Raw genomic sequence first — 26,622 nt, 5'->3', positions numbered from 1 at the left:
TCGGCCCGATAAATGTATAATCATCCCAATAATTGTAAAGGTGTGCAAGGCATAACTGTATATGTGTCTATGCTTTGTGTCATGTTTATACTTTCTAGGAAACACCTGTGCCTCTCTCATCCATCCTGGTTATTCCAGCAGCTTGTATATGTAATAATGCCCTACAAACTAGCATACTAGCATATTTTCTAGATAATTAGCCCTGTTAGTATGTCATTTACTACCTTAGGTACATTCTTCTGGCATGTTCAGCTGCTACAAGGTCACATGCTTTGCCTGTCTTTGTGGAAATGGTAAGATTTATTGCAGAGGTTGTTTTTTAAGCTGCTGCCGTGGAACCAGGTCCTTTCTGCCAGGAATGCATTTCACAATAGTGTTGTGGAGGATCTCTCAAGAACAAGACTAATAAACAAAGCAATTAGGGGAATGTAAAATAATTGGTAAGAGCTTGTTTTACATAAGTTTAAAGTTATTCAGTCATTTCATGCACCACAAATATTAATATGAATGCAATGATATTACACGTGCTGGCACTTCATTTGTCCTAAGACGGTGCTGACTGCACAGAAATATATATATCGTTGGGGCAATCATTAGCTGCAACAATGTTTTTTAGACACTCCACTGGAATCATCTAAAACTGGTCATCAAAGCTCAGAATCATAGTGGTGTTTTTGTAAACAAATTGTACAGCTTGAACAATGTGAACTCAGGGCCTGATTCAGACCTAGTCGCGAGCGCTGAGCGCTCGCAACCGGGTCGATGGTGGCCCAGAGTGCATGCGCACAACGGAGCTGGCTCCGTCGTGCGCATGCGTGAGATCCAGCAAGCGACGGGCAATCCATCGCTCTGGGTCTCGTACCAAAGGGGGCGTGCTGTCGATGTTGAGAGACAGCACACCCCCTATGGTGGGGGGCCGGGAGGGTGGCTGCCCAGACGGAGGCGTTCCCATGAGAACGCCTGACCATCGCGACCATCATCATGGCCGCTCGCTATAGCTGCGGGTGGTCACCCACAGCTATGTGAGCGGCCAGGAGGCCGTTCTAAAAAAAAAAAAACGGCCCCGATTCAGAGCAAGCGCTCTGTCAGAGCGTCCGGCTCTGAATCAGGGCCTCAGCTACATGAACACTTTAGTGACTATTAACCATCCTTGAAGAAAGATGAAGTAAAAGTTATCTGAAACATTGGAAACCTTAGTCTGGTGACATATTATCTTCCATAGAAGTCCATGGAGTGCTGCCTGATTGACTGTATTAAGTGAATATTATCCTGAATCTTTATGTTATGCGTAATGCTGCTTACATGCCCCATATTTGTAAATCGTGTTTTATTTTTTTACATTTTGAATTATACACCCAAAACAACATAGGCTCTCATTCAGAGCCGTACGCTCTGAGCAGAGCGCACGCTCTGAATGAGGGCCGTCCTCCATAACTATGGAGCGTCCTCCTGGACGCTCGTATAGCTGTGGGTCACCACCCACAGCCTATACGAGCGTGCAGTTTGATGGCCGCGATGGTCTTGACCATCGCGACCATCGAAACTGCGAGCCGGAGCCTGCGGTTGAGGTTTTCAACCGCAAGGCCCGGAGTGATTTTGGCTCTATCAGAGCCAAAATCACTCCCACTGACATCACTAGTGATGTCAGTGGGCCGGCTTCTGATGGTAGGCGTTCCCTTAGGAACGCCCCCGTCAGGGAGGCACGCCCCCGGCACGCCCACCAAAGGGGGCGTGCTGTCAATCAACATCGACAGCACGCCCCCTTTGATCAGACACAACGAGTGAAGGAAAGTCCTTCGCTCGTCGCGTCTGGCGCATGCGCACGACGGAGCTCCCTCCGTCGTGCGCATGCTCAGTGCAGAACATCGACCCACTTGCGAGCGGACAGCCGCTCGCGAGTGGGTCTGAATCAGGCCCCTAGTTAGCACAAGACCAGAGGCCGGGGCGCCAGAACTGACAACGCGGTTGGGGGAGAAGACAGCACTGGGACTTCAAACGCGGCACCGGACCATCAGGTAACTATTAGTAATAAGGCTGGCCAGGTGTGGAGTCTAAACAGGTTGCAGGATCAATGAAGAGGATCGTAAAGGCTGGAGAGCTCAAGACAGACATCCTACTCCCATTACCCACCAGGCCACCCCCCCTTACATGCCCCATATTTAATAAAATAACAAGACTATTGTAAATGGGGCCTGATTTATATATGTACGCTATGCACTCAGCCCCTGGAGTGCTTTTGGCTCTATCAGAGCTGAAGGCACTCCCACTGACATCACTTGTGATGTCAGTGGGGCCGGCCCCGGACGGTAGGCGTTCCCATGGGAATGCCTCTGTTTGGGCAGCCACGCCCCCGGCATGCCCACCAAAGGGGGCGTGCTGTCAATCACCATCGACAGCACGCCACCTTTGGTGCGAGACCCATAACGACGGCTTGGCCGTCGTTATTCTGGTCTCGCGCATGCGCACGACTTAGCCGCCTCCGTCATGCGCATGCGCACTTGGGCAACACCGACCCGCTTGCGAGCGCTCAGCGCTCGCGAGTTGGTCTGCATCAGGCCCTCAGTGCACAAATGATTACAACGTTGGCCATCTGAGTAAGCCCAAATGGTTTGCGCTGCCGAGGCCAGTAAATCTGCGCAGACACTGGCCTCAGCGCTTCCAAAAAATGGGGAAGACATGTTCCCATTTTCGGGAACACAGCCCAGTGCTGCCCACTCCCCACCCCCAATCAGGCTGCGGCTTAGAGGGCATTGCGAGTGATTGCAGGACCATTTCTGCACATGCGCAGTCCCCCCCAGCCATTGGAGAGATATACGTAAACCATCAGGTTTGCTTACATCTCTGAAGGCCCATAGTGCAGATTTAACTTGTTTTGCCACTTGGAAGAGGATGATTTGTTAAGCTGTATTTCTAATCAGGAAAGTATAAAAGTGCCTTAAAATATAACTGTCACCGGGCTCCTAGGTGCATATTCCTCAATATGCACCTAATGACCCAGTTACAGTGCATCCAGAAAGTATTCACAACGCTACACTTTTTCCACATTTTGTTATGTTACAGCCTTATTCCAAAATGGAATAAATACATTTTTGTCCTCAACATTCTACACACAATGGACCTCATTCAGAGTCGGTCGAAGCGGCCGCACGGTCGTACGCCACCGATGTTCGCTATACTGCGCATGCGTAAAGTTCGCAATGCGCGTGCGCAAAGTAGCCGCTACGATCAGGAATTTATCTCTCCTTAAACACAACCAGGTCGGTTGTTTGAGTGACAGATTGAGGCGTTTGTGGGTGGTAACAGGGGAAGGTGCTTGAAAACGGGGGTGTGGAGATCCGAACGCAGGCGTGCCTAATTATGCGAACAGCGTTTTATGGGAGTGCATACGGTTTATGGGAGTGCATAATTAACAAAGTAGCGTCATGACACATGTGACATGGGAGGTTTTTACACTGACATGATCGTAGAGCTTAAGAGAGGGTATGGTCAACCTTAAGCTCTACGACCAGTTCCGATGGTTCCCGATGGTCTCGATTAATCCTTATATGCCCGGAGATGATGTGCAATGTGTACGAGAAGGGGGCGTATTTTTTTGAATTCCGGCCGCTTCCTCCCCTTGGTCGGCCAGCTACCGATCCGAACTTAGGGATGCAACTTACGAGGGAATCATTTGCATATCCGGCCCCTTTTCACGTACGACCATGCGGCCGCTTCGACCGACTCTGAATGAGGTCCAATACCCACTGACAACGTGTACAATGTTTTTTTGAGATTTTGTGAACTTCATTTTAAAAAAACAAAACACTAAGATATCACATGTACGTAAGTATTCACGGCCTTTGCTATGAAGCTCAAAATTGAGCTCAGATGCTTCCTGTTTCCACTGATCATCCTTGAGATGTTCCTACAGCTTAACTGGAGTCCACCTATGGTAAATTCAGTTGATTGGACATGATTTTGAAAGGCATACACCTGTCTATATACGGTCCCACACTTGACAGTGCATGTCAGAGCACAAACCAAGCATGAAGTCCAAGGAATTGTCTGCAGACCTCCGAGACAAGATTGTCTCGAGGCACAAATCTGGGGAAGGATACAGAAAAATATCTGCTGCTTTGAAGGTCCCAATGAGCACAGTGGCCTCCATCATCCGTAAATGGAAGAAGTTCGGAACCACCAGGACTCTTCCTAGAGTTGGCCGGCCATCTAAACTGAGCGATCGGGGGAGAAGGGCCCTAGTCAGGGAGGTGACTAAGAACCCGATGGTCACTCTGTCAGAGCTACAGCATTCCTCTGTGGAGAGAGGAGAACCTTCCAGAAGGACAACCATCTCTGCAGCAATCCACCAATCAGGCCTGTAAATTAGAGTGGCCAGACGGAAGCCACTCCTTAGTAAAAAGCACATGGCAGCCCATCTGGATTTTGCCAAAATGCACCTGAAGGACTCTCAGACCATGAGAAACAAAATTCTCTGGTCTGATGAGACAAAGATTGAACTCTTTGGCGTGAATGCCAGGCGTTATGTTTGGAGCAAACCAGGCACCGCTCATCACCAGGCCAATACCATCCCTACAATGAAACATGGTGGTGGCAGCATCATGCTGTGGGGATGTTTTCCAGTTGCAGGAACTTGGAGACTAGTCAGTATAGAGGGAAAGATGAATGCAGCAATGTACAGAGACATCCTGGATTAAAAAACCTGCTCCAGAGCGCTCTTGACCTCAGACTGGGGCGACTGTTCATCTTTCAGCAGGACAATGACCCTAAGCACATAGCCAAGATATCAAAGTAGTGGCTTCAGGACAACTCTGTGAATGTCCTTGAGTGGTCCAGCCAGAGCCCAGACTTGAATCCAATTGAACAATTCAACATCTCTGAAGAGATCTGAAAACCCTACTGGCTGTGTAGGGTTAATTATCCTACTAGTCTGCCTTAGCAGCCTAGGAGGAAAGTACAGGAAATTCACACAAATATGAGGAGGACATACCAAATCCAAAGACAGGGCCCAGGTCAGAACAAACCCATGACACCTGTGTTGTGAGGCAGAAATGCTAAATCACTATATATACTTTGTATCAGCAGCTAAACACAATAGGTCATTAAATATACATAAAAGAAATAATGGGAAGGTGCAGCAAAGCAGTAAACATTTTTAATGTTAGAGTACCTTTAATTGATAGTAATTCCCAATATGTTTCTATTCATACTCAGCATATGAAATGAGCTCTAGGATTCTGTAACATGAGATAACATGCTGCTGCCACAAAGAATGGATGTACAAATGTGTCCTCATACATCTAGCCTCAATACGCCATGCAGCACTACTTGCCTGGCGTGAGTGAGACGTTAGGCCCAGTGCTACTCTGCTAGCTTCTTTTTTTGCCAAAAATGTGTCTAATGCCGGCCATACACTAGTGCGATTTGGGCTGATTGCCCGATTTTCGACGCGTTGTACGATGAATCGCATGGAATCGTGTATTTTGTATAGGTAGGATATGATCCGATGCGCACTCCCGCAGCTCTTAAAATGTATCATATCATCAGATGTGCAGCCCATCATATCTATCGTTATCGTATGCAGATCGTGCCGTGTATTTGTGCATGCGATGCATCGTGTGTCCGACCGGCGTCATTTCAGTGACATTTTGAAGAAGTGTGTGTTCTTTCAATGACCTTCCCTCCTAAACTGCAGATCGATTGTATCGTGTGATCGTATGTACATCATGTGTCAATCATGCGGCCGGGACTGCCAGGGATTTCAAGTGAAATCGTAAGATGAATCTTATCTTATGCTGGTCGTACTAGTGTATGGCCAGCATAAGTCGCAATTCGATGCCACTAGGACTCAACAGTAGACTGTGCTGATTAATTTGATATGTGAAACTTGTATATCTGTGTGCACCTGAGTCTGTATATGAAGCACAATGGAACTTGGAATGAAAAAAGCTGCGGCCGCTACATTGTAGCACTTTGTGTACAGATTCGGGGACTCAGTTGCACACAGATATACAAGTGTCACATATCTAATTAATCAGCACAGACTGCTGGTACGTACATCCTAGTCACATTGCATTGAGACTTTAGACGCATTTTCAGCATAAAACAATGCAAAAAAGATGCCCGCCGCTAGCAGCGTCTCGCGAGACCTGGCACTCCAAGAGGAGCTTTTTAGCACGACTGCAGCAAAGATGTGTAAGGACACATCTGTACTATCTATTCTAGTGACTGATCCTTTTAGTTGCAGAAATTAGGATGAACCATCTACTTGTTGACAGACACTCTCTGCTGAGTTAGAACAAAATGTTGTTATGCACGCGCGTGTGTGTTTGTTAATATATTTGAAGCCTTAGTTCAATAGTAGTTAGGAGAATATGGGGGAGATGTATCAAGTCTTCTCAAGACTGGAGAAGTGGACAAGTGGAGAAGTTGCCTCAAGCAACCGACCAGCTTCTACCTATCATTCCATAGAATGTACTTAATAAATGCTAGCTAGAAGCTGATTGGTTGCTATGGGTAACTTCTCCACTTGTGCACTATTGGAAGGCTTGATGCCTAAATCTAGATGATCTATAGATGTTCTGTGACGTCCACGTTGGATGAAGTTAGTAGAATGAGCACATTGCTGGCAAGGTCTTATGGTCACAACCATGATCTAATTCAGGGGTCAGGGAACTTTTTCACCTTTTACCCCAAAATATATTTAGATACGCTAACGTTACCCCCTTGATTTGAAAGGAAGGAAATCATATAGTAGTGCCCCATATAATGCCCCTGTAGTAGTGCCCATATAGTTATGCCTCTGTAGTAGTGCCCCCATATAATGCCCATGTAGTAGTGCCCCCATATAATGCCCCTGTAGTAGTGCCCCCATATAGTGCTCCTGTAGTAGTGCCCCCATATAATGCCCATGTAGTAGTGCCGCTTGTACAAAAAAAACAAACACTTAGCTTAATCCCCGCTCCTGCATCCGCCGCCATCCGATCCGCTCAGCTGCTCCTCGGAACTATGGGAGAGACGTCATAACATCTCTCCCATTGTGCGCAAGGAGAGAGGCGGAAGCTGGAGTTCAGAAGTGAATTCCAGCCTCCGGCTAATGCGGCGCTGCAGGGAAGGAGCCGGGCGCCCGCTGGTAATAACATCTCAGTGTGCGTCTGGCTTAGAGCCTCCCTGCGGCACAGCCGGGCATGCATATGAATCATTCTATACTATAGAATGATTCATATGCATGCCCGGCTGTCTGTCCATTACCCCCAGGAATTTCATTTTTACCCCATGTGGGGTAATTTACCCCTGTTCCCCAACCACTGATCTAATTGGAGAGCTCACTAATATAATAATGATGTCAGGTACCCACTACAATCGGTCATAGCAGTACTGAGCACAGGTTCACAACTCCATATATATCTGGATAGATCCGTTGCCCAGCTCGATGACTAGGAAGCAAAAGATTTGCTCCAATGGTGAAATAAAGTGCCACAAAGTCAGTCTCTGGGGCTATAGTCTGCCCTCAGTGCATGTGACAAGCTATTTTATCATACATGATGCTTCATCAGATAAATAAGCTTTTATTTAAAAAAAAATAGTTAGTGACAAACGGATATGTAAAATGCAATGTATGCACTAGGTGTCCAGGCTGGTGCAGATATGTAAAGCTAAACGTGCTACTTGTCTGTATGGTGTGGGTAACAATTTACCACCTCTTTATAGCTTGTGGTAATTATGGAATGAGAGTGGGAAGAATTGTGCACTGATAGAAATTGATGTTTGATGTTCATCAGTGTGATTGGTAGTTCATGAGAAAGCTTTTCTGTCTAACTCTTGCACCGGAGACACCTGAGCAGCGCCAAACGTGAACAGTGGAGGTCCTGGCTATACAACAGCCAAAATAGCCCAAACCAGACCTACAGTATAGTGATTTCAGACCTTTCTTAGCCATTGCAAATCCCAACAGTTTTGAGAAAAAGTCTGAAAAGTCAAAAGAGCATAATTATCATTGATTTTGTGGCATAATGATCATTGATCTTTCTAATTGCAGCAATATTGATCTAATTAGAACACACTGGAAAGCTATGGTACAACATTCAGACATTAATCATCTGTGTGCACAGCACTAATGTAAGTTACTAAGGAGGCTCCAGAAATAGTTAATTTATCAGTAGGCTTAGTACTATATGAAATAGAATCTGATTGCATCTCTATGTAAAAAACACACACATTTAGTACAGTATGGAGTGAAAATTATATACAATATGAGTAGAGTGTAGAAAGGCATATGTATATAAATGCCTCGCTGGAATCAGTACAGGACTCAACTTGGAATCCCTCCTGCAAAATAATTCAATTAGTCAAATAGTTTCCTAGGAGCCAGAGCAGCTCTCTATGCGGAGCAGTGTGGCATTCCCTAGGTCCGGCCATGCCCTCTGCTGTCATCTCTGCATGCTCAAAAACTGTGGGGCCTTTGTTCAAACAGCACATGCACCCGCAGGCAGCTAAGCTCTGATTTCAATCAAAAAAGAAAAATTGTTTAATAACATTATTTTTTGCAAGGCGAGCAGAGGATTGGGTTTCAGAAAGCAAATCTGGATTTGCTCTTACAAAAATATCTCACACAGGTTTAACCTCTTTGTTTCTGAAACAGGTTGAAAAAAGGCACTGTACAGGAACATTTGAACTATATATGGATATATATATATATATATATATATATATATATATATATAGATATAAAATAAATAAATATATGCTGCAAAATCAAAACCTAAGCAGCAATGACCCTTCTAGAGCTCTTTGCCTTCCTGCTGCACTGCACATTGTTAGAAGCTGTGTGAGGCAGGAAAACAAGAGAAAGTATTTAGAAAGTTATCACATGATCACTGGATCAGACTCAGTCACAGGGTCTGTGAGTACTTCCAGCCTCTCTGAGAATACAACTATTCACCCAGTCTCTAAAGAGCATGCAGACGATCCCAACACATTAGTCATAAACATAATGCAAAATAACGTCATCGCACAAAGAAAACAATTATGTAAGCTGTTATCAAGTGTACGTGAAAAAGAAATCTAGAGCCTGCCAGCACATTATGCAATAACAACAACAACAAAAAAAGTTGAAATGAAAAATTCTGACATTTTGATCTATGATTTCACTGTCTTTTATTTGAGATTTATTTACGAATCCTTACTTGCCCCTGTCTAGGGCAGTGGTCGGCCCCAGGGTCCTTTCTATTTTGCTAGCTCCCACCTTAGCAGACTTGCAAGGCAGATGTTCTAGAGCTTGTAGAGGTGTTTATAGCATTGAAATAATGTATTATGAAAGATTTCACCAGAAAAGTGACAGCAATGCGGGCCCGTTTCCTCGTTCTGCCGATGCTGATCTAAAATGTTAATCAGTGAACAATGAATATCAGCGATTCATCTGGGAAATTCAACAAGTTAAAATCTCCGACTCGCTGATTCCAACCATTTTCGGGTCGGAGCTGGGCAATTGAGATTGTTCAAGAAGTTGGATTTGTTTAACCCTGGGGTCGGCAGAACCTGGGAATTGCCCCAATACAGGCTAGATGTATGGGCTCCTTAACTCTAAAAATCCTACTAGGTGCAGATTACTAATACACAATGGACAGCTCTCAAAATACTGTTAACTCTTCAAGGCTGGAGGGATTTGATCCATCCTGAACAGGCTTTTTTTCAGAAGTAAAGTTAAACATAAAACCCCCCAAAACTTAGGTTGTTTGTTTTAACATAATTAGTGTGAGTCATCATAATTAGAGTGACCTCTCCTGGCTGCTGTCCTACCTCCCTGCCCGTACTCACTCTGTCTCTGCTCATGACTCATCTTTCCCCTCACTTCCACTAAAGGTAGGTGTTCCCCAAGGTTCTGTTCTTGGACCTCTCCTATTCTCCCTCTATACATCTTCTTTAGGTGAACTCATCAGCTCTTTTTTGCCTTCAACAGGGTCAGACTGGCCCACACGGGTGCAGGGGAAACCCCCAGTTGGCCCCACTGCCAGAGGGCCCACCCCTTTCTCTAGGGATCAGGTTCTAGTCTGTACACTTGAATTATACATTATACATATGTTACATTATACTGCCAGGACTATGGTGTATTTTCTACAATGCATTGCTGTTATTAATCTGGTACATTATCTAGCATGCACTAGCAGTATTTACTAATATATTTTTAAAGGGGCTCAGACCATGCACTCTCTAATGGTTAGCCAAGCCTCTGTGGTGTTTGGCCACATGTCCAAGTATGGGCCCCTATCACTGCATTCCCCCTGTGGGCCATCCATGCACCAGTCAGACACTACCCTCCAATATCATCTCTATGCTGATGATATTCAGATCTACCTCTCCTCCCCTGACCTCTCCGCCTCTCTTCTCACTCGTATCTCCAACTGTCTCTCTGCTATCTCTTCCTCGATGGCCAAGCGCTTTCTTAAACTTAACATGTCTATATATGAGCTGATCATCTTCCCACCCTCTCGCATAACCTCACATCCCACAATTTCATTATCTACTGACAGTACAACCATCTCCACTAGCCCTCAAGTGCGTTGTCTTGGAGTTATCCTTGACTCCACCCTCTCATTCAAACCACACATTCGGTACCTCTGTCAGTCCTGCTATTTCCATCTCAAAAATATTTCCAGGAACAGACACTTTCTCACCCAGGATGCTACTAAGATCCTCATCCACTCTCCGGTCATCTCCAGATTGGACTACTGTAACCTCCTTCTATCTGGCCTCCCTGATTCCCATCTCTCGCCACTCCAATCTGTCCTCAATTCTGCTGCTCGGTTCATTTTGCTCTCCAAACGTTCTACATCTGCATCCCCTCTCCTACAAGCCCTACAATGGCTCCCCTTCCCCTTCAGAACCCAATTCAAGCTTCTTACACTCACTTACAAAGCCCTCGCCCAATCCTTTCCTTTTACGTCTCAGGCTTCATCTCCATTCACACCCCTGCATTCTGTGCGCAGAGATCACATACCCAACCCTTAAATATAACGGCAACTAATTATACATGTGTATACATAGCAACTCATTGCTAGTGCATAAACCAATCCCTCCCGGCTGACTGGTCAGATGGCTGTCAGCAGCAGTAACAGTTTGGGCTCAGTTCATGTGATTAGGGTGGAAAATGACAGTCAACAGGCAGGTGGCATATTTACATTTGGCTGTCACATAGGAGCTGTGACACAAAATGTGACTCACGGCACGCATTTTAGTCATAAAATAAAGACCTAAAAATTGCTCCTAAAATGATTATACAGTGGTCCTTGCAGTGGAAAATCAAGGATATTCTTCAAATGTTTTCTTCCATTAATATTCAACTATGAAAGAAGAAAATCTTGCTTTGGAAGTCATTCCACTCATGTCCTTAGATGGCTTCTGGATGTTGTAGATGTGTTTCCAGATTTTAAAATCAAAGGCCATTTCTATTATCAAAAGGCGTTGCCTTCAGTAGTGAGCAAGTCAAGCATTCTGATAGAAAGATGCTACTTCAGAGAATCTTCCACCCCATAAATATGTGTTTCAGTGTTGACCAAAAATAAAAACATAGGGCAAACTATAGTGTATGCTGCATTTTGGATACCAGATATGGTCCAGAAATTACTAACGAACTTACCTGAAATAGGAAAAAAACTTCTAACTGAACTGACGTTCATTTGTACATTTTGAAAAATAACTATGCACTTATTAAAAACCTTTATTAGGATTCCAGTGTAGGTACATGTCCTTCCATTCTTATGCAAATCTGAAATGGCACTTAATAAATAGGTGTATTTATGCACGAGCCATTTGACAACGACACATATTGTCAGCCAGTGGACGACTAGAATCATGTAATGTCTACGTAACACCTAGGGGTATATTTACTAAGTGCAGGTTTTTAGAAGTGGAGTTGTTGCCCATAACAACCAATCAGATTCTACTTATCATTTATCTACCACCTTCTTGAAGATAATAGCTAAAATCTGATTGGTTTCTATGGACAACAACTCAACTTCTAAAAACCCGCACTTTAATAAATATACCCTCAATTTTAGGCAAAATTAGGAAGACTATCTCTAAATAAAGATCAAACATAACCAGACAAACTACCTACTTTATGAAAACATCACAGTTTAGGCTGTCAGTTATCGTGTATACACACCAGGACGATATCAGCATGATTTGGCGTATCGGCACGACAAATCGGGTATATCGCCTAGTGAGTATGCACAATTGCGTGCTCCCGCTGGTCGCATGCGTTATCGTGTGATTTGCTGTGCTGCACAGTCAATCACACGATATCGCATGCGGTGCCATACATATTAATGAAGGACGGAACAAGTAATTGTTCCGTCGTTCATTAAATTGTGCACTGTGTACCGGCAATCATGCGATGTCCAGGGTAAAGGCAATCACCCTGAACATTGGCACGATTGCCGGTCGTTTAGGTGTGTACCCAGCCTTACATAAACAACAGTAATGATGAGCTCTATATGTTGGCTCACATTTCAATGTACCGTATTAACAGTCAATAAGTACTTGACAGGCCAAAGGCAGTTATTAAGGAAATGTTATTGCAAAAATATACAGTCAGGTACATAAATATTGGGACATTGACAGAATTTTCATATTTTGGCCTCTATTCACCACCACAATGGCGTTGAAATGAAACAAACAAGATGTGCTTTAACTGTAGACTTTCAGATTTAATTTGAGGGTAATTACATCCAAATCAGGTGAACGGTGTAGGAATTACAACGGTTTCTATATGTGTCTCCCACTTTTTAAGGGGCCAAAAGTAATGGGACAAACTAAACAATCCTAAATCTAACTTTCACTTTTTAATACTTTGCTGCAAATCCTTTGCAGGCAAATGCAGCCTGAAGTCTTGAACGCGTAGACATCACCAGACGCTGGGTTTCATCCCTGGTGATGCTCTGCTAGGCCTCTACTGCAAATGTCTTCAGTTCCTGCTTGTTCTTGGGGTATTTTCCCTTCAGTTTTGTCTTCATCAAGTGAAATGCATGCTCAATTGGATTCAAGTCAGGTGATTGACTTGGCCATTGCATAACATTCCACTTTTGAGCCTTAAAAACTCTTTGGTTGCTTTTGCAGTATGCTTCGGGTCATTGTCCATCGGCACTGTGAAGCGCCGTCTAATAGTTCTGAAGCATTTGACTGAATATGAGCATATAATATTGCCCGAAACACTTCAGAATTCATTCTGCTGCTTTTGTCAGCAGTCACATCATCAATAAATACAAGGAAACCAGTTCCACTGGCAGCCATACATGCCCACGCCATGACACTACCACCACCATGCTTCACTGATGAGGTGGTATGTTTTGGATCATGAGCAGTTCCTTTCCTTCTCCATACTCTTCTCTTCCCATCACTCTGGTACAAGTTGATCTTTGTCTCATCTATCCATAGGATGTTGTTCCAGAACTGTAATGGCTTTTTTAGATGTTTTTTGGCAAACTCTAATCTGGTCTTCCTGTTTTTGTGGCTCACCAATGGTTTAAATCTTGTGGTGAACCCTCTATATTCACTCTTGTGAAGTCTTCTCTTGATTGTTGACTTTGACACATATACACCGACCTCCCGGAGAGTGTTCTTGATTTGGACAACTGTTGTGAAGGGGTTTTTCTTCACCAGGGAAATAATTCTTCTGTCATCCACCACAGTTGTTTTCCGTGGTCTTTTGGTGTTGCTGAGCTCTCCGATGCGTTCTTTCTTTTTAAGAATGTCCCCAACAGTTGATTTGGCCACACCTAATGTTTTTGCTATCTCCCTGATGGGTTTGTTTTGATTTTTCAGCCTAATGATGACTGGCTTCACCGATAGTGACAGATCTTTGGATCTCATATTGAGAGTCGACAGCAACTGATTCCAAATGCAAATGTCACACCTAGAATCAATTCCAGACCTGTTACCTGCTTAATTGATAATGAAATAACGAGAGAATAGCACACTCCTGTCCATGAAATAGCTTTTGAGTTGATAGTCCCATTACTTTTGGCCCCTTAAAACATGAGAGGCACATATAGAAACCGTTGTAATTCCTACACCGTTCACCTGTTTTGAATGTAATTACCCTCAATTTAAATCTGAAAGTCTGCAGTTAAAGCACATCTTGTTTGTTTCATTTCAAAGCCATTGTGGTGGTGAATAGAGGCCAAAATATGAAAATTCGGTCAATGTCCCAATATTTATGCACCTGACTGTAGAAATAATAAGCTGGTGAACAACCAGAAACATCTACCAAACCTAGTATTTTAAAAAAGACAACAATATTTAAAAATAAACAGCAATACAGAACTACTGTAGACTGAACAAAGCAACTCCTAACAGATAAAAACCTACCAAAATTCTAATAGTTGGTACACGCTCTAAAGGGATATCAATCAACCTCTAGCAGCTTATCACACGTTAGGTATCCCCAACCTACCACGATTGTACATCTGAGGTATTTTGTTTTAAATGTCACTAATATCTACTGTGTGCTATTGTTGATCCTAAAAGTGTTAATGATCACTCGATTTTTGTATATAGTCCTGTGTTATCCACCTAGATGTTTCTGTGGGATGGGTGTTCTTAGAAATAAATGGCATGTGATAAGGAAATAAAATTAGTTTTATACCTCTGTGTCAAACGTTAGTTACATTGGTCTAGTCGGACTATAGTGACCGCCCCCTACACCCACACACACCAACCACAGAAAAAAGGCTGTTTGGAGGACCAGCAGTGGAAGGCAACACCTGGGTAAATCGATACATCTTACCTACAACACTGCTATATAGTGTCTTCTAGCACCTGATACTTGGTTTCTTTGTTGTGATTTTGAGGTGGAGTGACGGTTTATCAACATTTGGTACTAAATGGATATAAGATTAAATACTGCGGTTTGGCACACCGAGACTAGTGACTGTTCATTAATAGACTATCATACACAGATGAACATCCAGCCTACAGTTTTTGCACACTGATATATAAAATTTGGACTGTTGTTACAATTTGGACATTTATTTCTAAGCCCATCCCACAGAAACATCTAGGTGGATAACACCAGGACTATATACAAAAATCGAGTGATGATTAACACTTTTAGGATCAACAATAGCACACAGTAGATATTAGTAACATTTAAAACAAAAATACCTCAGAGCGCTTACACAATATCTTCTTACTAAGATAAAAACCTAGGTTAGTTGTCCATTAAAGGAAGTAATAAGCCAAAGACATTCATTCAGGAATGCTTTTGACATTGTTTTCAAACTGTGAATCCACATTGCCTCCAATTTTAGAAGCATATTGGCCCTATATCCACCACACCACACTAGGTTGTGGCATATGACAGATATTATATAGTGCAACTTAGAAAGATTATGTTTTGTTTGTATGAATTGTACGAAATATCTAGCTACCAGTTGTTCCTTCATTCTACCTTCCAGTATTGGTGGCCAAACAATGTAATCTAACATCTCCTAAAATAAGTTTTATATATATCTCGTATATATGATTAAATATACAAACTTCATATTGTATCTTTTTAAAATTACTTAAATTAGTCCAGTTGGATTCTCCTGCAGACAAGTATTTATGTTAATTTGCCTTCCCAATTGAAAAGTGCAATGGAATATGCTGACATAACATAATTAAATGTTAATAAATAATTTTATTGTCTGTTGATACATATGCATAAAAAAAGGTGGTATCCTATATCAGGATGCACAGGATGTTCCGTGAAATCATGCTGGACACAGCCAAAAGCTGCGGCACGTCCGGAAAAAGGTGGCTATCACCCCGTTTTCTGGAACGCTGCCCTTCGCCACCCCCGATGTCAGTATAATGTCAATAAAACTGCAGCTTTTGGGGAAAAGCAAGTAACATCGCAGGACCAGATCGGCATGTGTGCAGTTTGGCTCCTACGCATGTGCAGATCTGCAAACATCGGCAGATTGCGTGAAAATCGATTTAGCGTGAATCAGCCCAAGAGTTGTTACATTATGTGTATATAGCATGTTACGGCCACACTGTTCCTTCTATATTCCCCGTATGAGCCAGTACTGGAGAAACTAGCATCATTAAACTGTAGGGCATCTGTCAGTTTTCAGCCCATTGACTTTGACTGATGAGTGTCACACGATCTTCAGCCCACTCAGGTAATTTAAATAATTCAATTCTGTCAAGACGTGCAACAGAAAGTGAGGGACACAGTTTTATAATAGATCTTCTGAAGAATGAAATGGAACAGAATTAATTGTAGTGAACACAAAGTACGTCAACAAATGTTGCTTGCACTTAAATTAGACATTTGAAGCTGTTCAAAGCTAAATTATTATGAGACCTGTCTCAAATACTTCAGATTCCCCACTTAAGTATTGGTAAACCATTCAGCACAATAAACTATGGGCCTAATTCAGAGACTCGCTCTGAATCAGGGTGTTTTTTTCTTGTGTGTGGCCTCCTGGCGGCTCGCATAGCTGTGGGTGACCACCCACAGCTATTGCATGCGGTCAGGTGATGGTCGCAATGGTCTCGACCATCGCGACCATCGGGGCTTGCGACGAGACCCTTGCGGTAGGGTCTCGTTCCCGCAAGCCCCAGTGAGCTTCTGGCTCTTAATGTAGCTGGAAGCTCACCACAGACATCACTCGTGATGTCAGTGGGGCCGCCCCCAAACGGCAGGCGTTCCGTTGGGAATGCCTCCATTTGGCCGGCCACCCCCCCTGCCCGCCTCCAAAACGGGGCAAGCTGTCGATCGACATCGACAGCCGCCCCTTTTTGGTGCGAGACCCGGAGCGACGGAGCACCCACTAGCCGGGTCTCGTGCATATGCACTCGCAGTGACCAAACATCGACCCGCTCGCGAGCACATAGCGCTTGCGAGCGGGTCTGAATCAGGCCCTATGTACATTGTAATTAAACTCTTGCCCAGGATATACTATTAATTAAATTTAAAAATGGTTATTTAACAGCTTTAGGGGGGATTCAATTAGTTGCAATAAGCTGTTTTTTTTCATGAAAACTTTGACTTTTGCAATTGGATTGCGCGAAAAATGGGAGCACACATAGACACAATAACCAAAATTATCGCACGATGGGTACAATAACTTAACGCTTGACAAGTTATCGTGGCTAATTCAATTCCCCCCTATGTTATTTAAACTGCATATGTTACATCTATGTCACTACTATGTCTCCGTTTTAAAGACTTTGCTGCTTCCCTATCCCCCAAATTAAATTAGCTACATGTATAAGCCATGTACATTATGGGAGAATAGCAGGTGCAAATGTTTTTCTATTAATTAACCTTTAATAAATAATACAAAAAGAAAATCTCAACCTGAGCACAGACATTAGTTCCCATACATAATGTACTGAAATAACACGTCACAAAGTACTTCCTGGGGTGGTTAGTTAAATAAAAAACAGTACGACACATTTTCTACATTAAGTTTTTCTGCACTATACAAACACATCTGTTTGCTCAGAAGCAAAGCTTCCTCAGAGAAAATTGCACTTGTTATAGAAGAAAAACAGCAGGACTGGAAATTGGAACATACTGTACAACAAAAGTATTGTTTCTAAAAGGGAATACTGAAGATATTACAGAATACATTATGATCCACTCATGGGGCCTGTTTTAGAGTCAGACTCGGCTCAGTATAGGGCGCAAACTGTGCATAAGATTCGGAGTTTTGGCTAAAATGGCTTTGAAATGAAACAAACAAGATGTGCTTTAACTGCAGACTTTCAGATTTAAATTGAGGGTAATTACATCCAAATCAGGTGAACGGTGTAGGAATTACAATGGTTTCTATATGTGCCTCCCACTTTTTAAGGGGCCAAAAGTAATGGGACTATCAACTCAAAAGCTATTTCATGGACAGGTGTGGGCAGTGGTGTAACTACTGCCCCCGCAGCCCCCGCGGTGGCTTGGAGGCGCTGGGTAGCTTGGGGGCAGTAGTAGTAACTACGGAGGGTGCAGGGGGTGCGGTCGCACCCCTTGCACCCTCCATCTGCTGGGCACCCGCTGAGTGTGTTACCAGCGGGCGCTCGGCTCCTATTCAAACCCCCGGCGGCAGCCGGAGGACAGAGCTCCTTCCGTCTTCCGGGTCCCGCAGGGCACTATGGGAGTGACGTAATGACTTCACTCCCATAGTGCCGAGGAGCAGACGCCGGGGACGGAGCTCAGGAGTGAGCTCCGTGTTCTGGATCCCGCAGAGCACTATGGGAGTGACGTAATGACGTCACTCCCATAGTGCCGAGGAGCGGACGCCGGGGACGGAGCTCAAGAGTGAGCTCCGTCTTCCGGGTCCTGCAGAGCACTATGGGAGTGACGTAATGACGTCACTCCCATAGTGCCGAGGAGCGGACGCCGGGGTATGGACGGCAGCAGCACTGGAGCGGGGATAAAGGTAAGTGTTTGTGTTTTCTTCTTTTGTGTGTGTGTGTTTGTTTGTGTGCGCGCGGAGGGGGGGAGCAACTACAGGGGGCTAACTACAGGCGGCTAACTACAGGGGGCTAACTACAGGCGGCTAACTACAGGCGGCTAACTACAGGGGGCTAACTACAGGGGGCTAACTACAGGGGCCTAACTACAGGCGGCTAACTACTAGAAGGGGCACTACAGGGGGCTAACTACTAGAAGGGGCACTACAGGGGGCCCTGCATAATGGGCACTACTACAGGGGGCACTACTTTAATGGGCACTACTACAGGGGGCCCTGCATAATGGGCACTACTACAGGGGGCCCTGCATAATGGGTACTACAGGGGGCATTGCATAAGGGGCACTACTACAGGGGGCATTGCATAAGGGGCACTACTACAGGGGACATTGCATAATGGGCACTACTACAGGGGACACTGCATAAGGGGCACTACTACAGGGGGCATTGCATAATGGGCACTACTACAGGGGACATTGCATAATGGGCACTACTACAGGGGACATTGCAAAAGGGGCACTACTACAGGGAGAATTGCATAAGGGGCACTACTACAGGGGGCATTGCATAAGGGGCACTAGTATAGGGGGCATTGCATTTTGGGGCACAACTACAGGGGGCACTGTATAAGGGGCACTAATTTGATACACAGTTTACAGGTTATAAACTATGGGCCTGATTCAGAGCCGGACGCTATTTGCGCTCGCTCGTCAAGAAAATAGGGGTGGCTATTCAAATGAACCGTTCGCTGTTTGCGGTCTGTTCACGCCTCTAGGTCTGAATGAGCGTACAAAACTTGCGGTCGTTTTTTGGGAAACTACGCCCCCTGGCCGCTCGCATCCTACGTCATGTCCGCTATTTATTAGATTAATCGAGTACATCGACCAGGGTATGAACTGCTCGCTATTCTTGGGGTTGGTTTTTGCTACCACAATTTTGCGAGCAGTTCTGGCTATAAAATAACCCAGTGACGTGGTCAATGACGCTGCTGTATTAATTATGCACACCCATAAAACGCCCGTTTTGACCTTTAAGCACGCCTGCGTTCGGATCTCCACTCCCCATTTTCAAGCACCTTCCCCTGTTACCACCCACAAACGCCTCATTCTGTCACTCAAAATAGCAGGCATTCGCAATTTAGCGAACAAACGATTTTCGGCCGCACTGACTGGTTCGCGCATGCGTATTATGATCCGTACGCATGCGCAGTTGGGCAAACATCGCTCGGAGCGAACGAGCAGCCACTTGCGTCCGGCTCTGAATCAGGCCCAATGTTCCCAATAATCTGGTTCTACACGGACATAAAAACTGTGCAACCTGTCTTGAGCTGAGGTGACGGACTGGCAGGAGCAGAAAGAAGGGTTGGTGAAGTAGATCTGTCAGGGTGGGATGTAATGGGCATTACTGTTTGGCATAATGTGTATTTGGCATTACTGTGTGCACAATGTGCTATTAGGGGCATTACTGTGTGGCATAATGTGTAAGGGGCATTACTGTGTGGCATAATGTGTTGTATGTGGCATTACAGTGTGGCATAATGTGAAATAGGGGCATTACAGCATGGCATAAATTTGTTATAAGCGCTTTACTGTATGTCATTATGTGTTATATGTGGCATTATTGTGTGGGATGTGTAAGGGGCATTGCTGTGTGGCATAATGTGTTGTAAGGGGCACTCTGGTGTGGCATAATGTGTTGTAAGGGGCATTCCGGTGTGGCACACTGTGTTATAAGTGGCATTACTTAGTGTGTCATAATGTGTAAGGCATGTTGCTGTATCATGTAACCACACACTTTAAACGTAGTCTTTGGGTGTGTTTGATCTTTGGGTGGGTGGGGGGGCGCCTGAAACTTTTTTGGCATGGGGGAGCAAAATTTATAGTTACGCCACTGGGTGTGGGCTATTCCCTCGTTATTTCATTATCAATTAAGCAGGTAAAAGGTCTGGAGTTGATTCCAGGTGTGACATTTGCATTTGGAATCAGTTGCAACACTTTTGCATTAGTGTGAAAAAATTATATAAAGCAATTTCTTTGGTGAAAAAGAATTGCTGTTGTTAAATTGGGGGTACATTTAAATGGGTACTAGTATATTTTGGAGTTAATAAAGTGCATTTTAACTTTATAAAAAACATCTGCTGCAGCCCCCTGCAATCCTAAAAACACCTGTCCCATCCATACAGCACCCCAAAATACCCGACCCAATACCTAAAAACCCATTTTCAAACACTTTTACATTTTCACCCAAAAAAATTACATGTCTTTTTTAGGGGGTATTAAGATACTTTTTTTTTTTTGCCTAATTAGTTATGGGGATGCCCAAAGGGTTCTGACCCAAGGGCCTGATTCAGCAAGGAACGCACGCTAGCAGACGCACGCACCCAGCCGCTGCGAGAATATGCTAATCAATGCATACGCACGGAGACCGCAGCACAAGAAGCAGACATCCAGGAAAAAATAAAGCCGCCCACCTATTCTGTGATTAACAGCGTAAACATCGGGAACATCGAGTGCCATCGAAGCTGCGTGTAAGCTAAGGGTAGACCTGACCCTGCCGCAGGACTTGAGAGATTCCTGCACGCAGAGAGGCGCCCGGCTGCATATGGTGCCGCTGAGATTAATTTATGCACGCCCCTGTATCGGCGTTCGGCCGAGTACCCCCCTATCACCACCCACAAATGGCACTTCCTGTCAATCAACATTGAGGGTCTCTGCAGGCTCAGTGCTTACTCTGAGAGAGCCCTTACCGTACTCAGAACCCGCTCGCACGCGCGCAATGCGATACATACACAGATCACAAACATTGGCTCGCACCGTGCGTTCTCTCACTTGCATTGCTTGCTGAATCAGGCCCAAAGTCCCCACATTTTTACTCAAAAATAGGTATTTTGAACATCTTTTCTCCTGCCTTTGGGTGGAGAAACTTTTTTGCCGTTTTTGCCTATGGCAGTGGTTCCCAAACTTTTTTGAATCCCGGCGCCCTAGAGTATCAGCATTGTTCTCACAGCACCTAAGCCAATATTTTGTTAATCAGAAATTCAGAAAAAAATCTAGTAAAGTGAAGTAAATTGTGTTTACCTTTCATCCTTGGGGTCAGTTATGTGGTGGTAGACAGGTTTACGCTTCTGTTTGTCCAAATATTTACATTACATCGATCATAAATAATTTGACTTGGTGCTGGACCACCAACCTGAGGCACCCCTGCAAGTGTCCCGAGGCACCCCAGGGTGCCACGGCGCACAGTTTGGGAACCACTGTCCTATGGAGTTTTTGCCCAGGCAAAAACGTCCTGGAATTGATTAGGGCGATACTTCGGAAAACTGGCAAAAACCGTGCATTAGAGGCGGAATTTCACCTCTAATTGAATACGGGCGTTAGTGTACTAGGCATTAGGATTTGCTTTGGCGCAAAGGAATTAGTATAATGTTGCAAGTACTGTAAAGCATAACGATGTATGACGTAAGTCACTCGTATGAGACCTGTCTTTTTTTTGCCTTTTTTACACAGACTGCATCATTTTTCTCAATTTTGCATATTATTTTGCTGTTAGTGTATTATGTATTTAGGATTAGTACACTGTATTTTTGTAGCAAAGGAATTGGTATAAAGTCGCAGATTAAACATAGCAATATTGTTCCTGTTTATAACCTAGATTGTGTAATCTTTTTCTATTTTGCTACTTTTCCCTAGAGATGTGCGGGTTCGGTTTTATTCGGTTCTTATATCCAAATTATCGCAAGTTCAGTTTAGTTTGGATTTATCTTATTGGCTCTCCAAAACACGTGAGAGCCGGGTAGCCAATATGATGCTGTTTATGAGAACCCAACATCTGTATGAGAGGGTAGAAATTACATTTACCAGCCAATCATTGAGCGTAGGAGTTTCCAGAGCCAAACATCACTGAGCTATTTTCTTATGTGCACTAAGAAGCACCTCAGGAGAAAAGAACAGGAGAAGATTAGATAGCAAGTAACCAGGGACATGCCTCAAGGAGGACTGGAGAACCCGTATAATAATTTTAAGTACTTCATTTTTACTTTAGGACACAGCCATAAAGATATATACATTTTACGGGGTTCACAAAAATGTCGGTAAATTAGAGCAGTGCTGGGGGTACACTTTGTGAACCTTTGTGATCGTGGAAAAAAAAGGATCTATGTGATATATAATATATTAGTTGTGTCAATCTCATAATTTGGAAAGGGGCTCATTTTCTGAGGTCCTTTGGATTCCTTGCAGTCTTCGTTGTAAAAAAAAATGTATTAATTATCAGATCTAAGGCTGTGTTGGGACATCATATAGTAACATTTAAATGGATAAATTAACAAAGTTCTATTTGGGTTCATGTCTGAGTTCTAAGAACCTGCATAAAAAGAAGCTAGAGAGGACAACTTCCTCTGCTCGATACTGGAATGATTGCTGACTTACAACTGCCCATGATACCAGAACACACACCACTAGCAATGTTACTATTATGCCTGACAGCAGTAATATACCTCTACTATGCCCATTAGTAATGCCACCAGTATGATCATGGGTGGAATTGCCAACAGCAGGTGTGATTCCAGTTGTAATGTTGCCTCAAGAAAAGGGTCCACTTAATATATAATAATATACTAAGAGTAAAGCAAATATGAAATCAGTAGCAATGACAAATAATGAACCAGTAAGAAATGTGCCAATGTAGTTACTTACATTACATCCAATCCCTCCTATTCCATCTAAAGTCCATTGGTTGCACACAAGATGCCATTCAAATGGCTTTGCCTGATAGGTCATTTTTCTTTCTGCCACTCATGATGTGATGTGCAATTGCTGGCTTCTAGTAGGCTGCTGGGTATTTGAAGCTGGTGCTGCCACTGTGCCACAAGTAGCAGCTTTCAAATGACATTATAAAGTACCAGATATAAAACATAAAAAGACAGTTGTTGTCAGCGCTTCCCCCAAAATTAGTTTGATGTTCAATAAAATAATAAATGCAATCTTAATTGACAGGATCATTATAAGCCAGTTGGAAACCTGACATATAACTACAGTGGACCAAGATGACCACAATTGGCCTGTGTTTGTGGTCATCTACTGACCCGAGTAACATTTCCAAGTGTATGCTGGCAATAATCTTTATTCTTGATCCAAGCAGCTGGATCTTATCAACTAACAGAGTGGTGACCCCACAGCCGAGACTCGTGAAGTTCTAAAGACACAACACTACTATTTGCTCCCATCCTTCAGCAGCAAATGAAAATATGTGACTTAAAACACCAGGGCACAAGTAACTGTCTCCCAAATCGTAGGCACCCAGACATGGGTCCCCAAATCACTTCCAGTGAGTACAGATGTATATCTGGTTGTGGTTGAGGTTCTTTAAATCATGTTTGCTATGGCTTTGTGAGGACCACCACTGCAAACTACAGAGGTCAACTGAACATACTACCTCCTTCAAAAAAAATAGAATATAAGAAAATGTGCATTAGAAGTCAATAGAAAATATTATTTTGTTAAATAACAAATAGGCATAAATACTGATAAGCATCGATCCTGTGGTCTCACCATGAAGGCCTTGAAGTCAGCATGATAACATATTACTATGCTATATTCAGTGCACAATGAACAAATGAACATACATTTGTACTTTATTTTAAGATGAAAGGTGTCCAAACTTAAAAATATACACTGCTGTAATTTGCTTATAATGAGGCAGTTTATTTATGTATCCTGGTCAGTAATGTGAGAGACCTACAACTTTAGCAATATGAAATAAAACACCTAAGATTTCATTTCTGAGTACACTATTCTGCTTATTTTACAATCCAAGAAAAATGTAAGAGGAAAATAATACAGTTCATCTTAAAAAATTACAAATAATAATAATATATATTAGGTTTATATCTACCTAAGAAACAACAGTTGTAAGCAAATTATTATAACTGATATTTGAGAATTATCTACCAAATAGTTTTATAGTTTATGACAAGTGGCCTAATGTTATATTAGCCGGTAACAGCGTTTTTCCTTGAGTGCAGTGATCTTCTCTAGCTCAACACTGGGATTTGTTTACAGGATTAAATGAACTATGAAGTAATTGTCATATAACCATACAGTAGGCCAGCCTCTGCACTAGCTATTCTCTCCAGGCATGCAGGGGAGAGGTCGTCACACAGGTGAGTTCAGCCTCAGGTCGCTGCATTGCAGGCATAAGTGTTACAATATAAGGTGTCAACACTCTCACAACTAGGTAGTTCCACAACATATGTGAATGATATACACATTTTTTTTTACTAAGGTGCTATGATCAAGTGTTTTCAAAGAAATCTTTTGAATATCCGTTTACACAGTTTACAAAGGAGAAATTGGAGCCATATGATTATGAAAGGACAGACACATCATGTACAACAGGATTGTTAAGGTGCGTACACACTAGACGATATTTTGCAAGATTCGCCCGATTTCAGCACATCAAAATGACAAATTGTGTAAAATATGTCCAAATTGTGATTGTCCACTCACGATCACGATGCTGATGCGTGTACCCGCGGGTCGTACATCGCATCTTCAGATCTTGCCTACAGTAGGCAACACCTTCCAATCTCGTACGCAGCACACTGGAAATTGTTAAAGATGCACGATAAATCGTTGGTCAGATTGGGCACTTTTTTACACTATATCATGTCCTGGAGTGTCGGGGAGAGTTCAAGGGAAATGGCTCACGATATCGCATCGAGAGCACATCGTCTAGTGTGTACGCACCTTTAGCAATCTCAATCATCCTTTGGCAATAACATGGCAATGAATACATGATGTGGCATTGGATGCCAGGTGCAATGCACTTAGTACTTTTGTCATGGAACACACAACTGCATGGCAATAAGGAGTCCCACGGTGTGGCTTTCATAATCCATCACTAGCCTTATCATGATTATCTACATAAATTCAGGAACCATATTTGAAATGAAGGCAAAGAAAACGTAAATGCCATCATGATACTCTTATCAGTATAGCAAAAATCTCATATCAATATCTATTGCAATATAGCTTCATAGTATATAATATTATTTACTCTGCAGGCAGTAATCAGAGCTCAGAGTACAGTAGCTGAGCCAGGGTCTATGAATTATTTACAATAAGGCTCACACCCACACAAGCAACAGGAGGCTTTGTGTCTGCGTTGAAATCTCACAATAATGGAGGAAAACTGATTTCTATCCATTGTGATCTTTATAGCCCTTTAATATCACTATATTACGCATAAATTAAAAACAAATACAAATGTAAGAGTCATTATATAATCTAAGGATCCTGGACTCCTCATAGTGCTATCACTGACATGTGACAACAAAGCAGTGTATGGGGTAAGAGCTGTAGACACCTATTCATACTAATTAATGACACTAGATGAACAATCCTTTATGGTAAAATAAGGATTTAGCTCTATACTATTGATGTTTCCGTCATATAATCACATTGCTACCTGTTGGATGCCTGCCTTCTCCCAAGCCTCCGACAACATATTACATCCAGAGACTGGTGCCCTCATGCTGCAGACCGGCTCAGCCAGGGGGTACTGGTAGCTCCGGAGGTGGCAGTAGCAGTGTGCCTCAGCAGGGGGTATGCAATACATGCTGGCAGTGCAGGTAAGAGGCATGGCTGGGAGTTCTGGCAGCACCGCTGGCCTCCCCACACCTTCCCTTCCTCCCGATAAAACACGGCACATATAGAAAGCTGAACGTTACCTGACACAGGAATCAGACTGATGCTACTACAATCAGGAAAGCATGGGATCCTGGCATGCGGGGCCTCACCACCTTCCTTGAAGTATACACGCAGCACTACTCCAACACGGGTCTGGCATGGGGAGCTGGCTCTTGTATTCTATAGCACAGCAGCCTGTGCTTTACCTGCAGGTACTGCTTTCTCATCACAGGGCACTTCTGTACTTTCTGCCTGTAGTGTAGCGACATCTTCTGGACGACACTGTGAATGACGGTTCTTGCTGAAAGCTACTGTAGTAATCTGTGAGCCATGATGCTGGAACATGTAGTAGTACGCTGCACAAGAAAGAGTGTGTATAAGATCATGCGGATATATAACCATGCGGGAATGACTGTTATCCATGATCTAGGTATCGGTGCTATGTTATTTAAGTGAAATAGTAAGTAGGAAACAACAAG

At 43.5% G+C, this 26,622-nt stretch overlaps 1 protein-coding gene across 3 annotated transcripts in view; it reads right to left on the bottom strand.

Annotated features, from left to right (window-relative positions):
- The window catches only part of ANKRD6 (ankyrin repeat domain 6), a 241,361-nt gene that overhangs the window by 158,430 nt on the left and 56,309 nt on the right, over positions 1–26,622 (bottom strand). Inside the window, exon 1 of one of the 3 annotated variants that reach the window (XM_088472018.1) lies at positions 26,185–26,338. The exons of 1 other annotated variant lie outside the window; for it this stretch is intronic. The gene's annotated coding sequence lies outside the window, so the exon portion shown is untranslated. Of the gene's footprint in view, positions 1–25,922; positions 25,995–26,184; positions 26,339–26,622 lie in introns of those variants that run through there. One more of the 3 variants, XM_088472022.1, reaches the window with a different exon arrangement.

This window comes from Taudactylus pleione, unplaced genomic scaffold (assembly GCF_031769625.1).
Source record: "Taudactylus pleione unplaced genomic scaffold, aTauple2 ptg000015l, whole genome shotgun sequence".
Taxonomy (NCBI): domain Eukaryota; kingdom Metazoa; phylum Chordata; class Amphibia; order Anura; family Myobatrachidae; genus Taudactylus; species Taudactylus pleione.
Note: the sequence above shows the minus strand (reverse complement) of the source record. Positions and strands in the feature narration are given on the sequence as shown.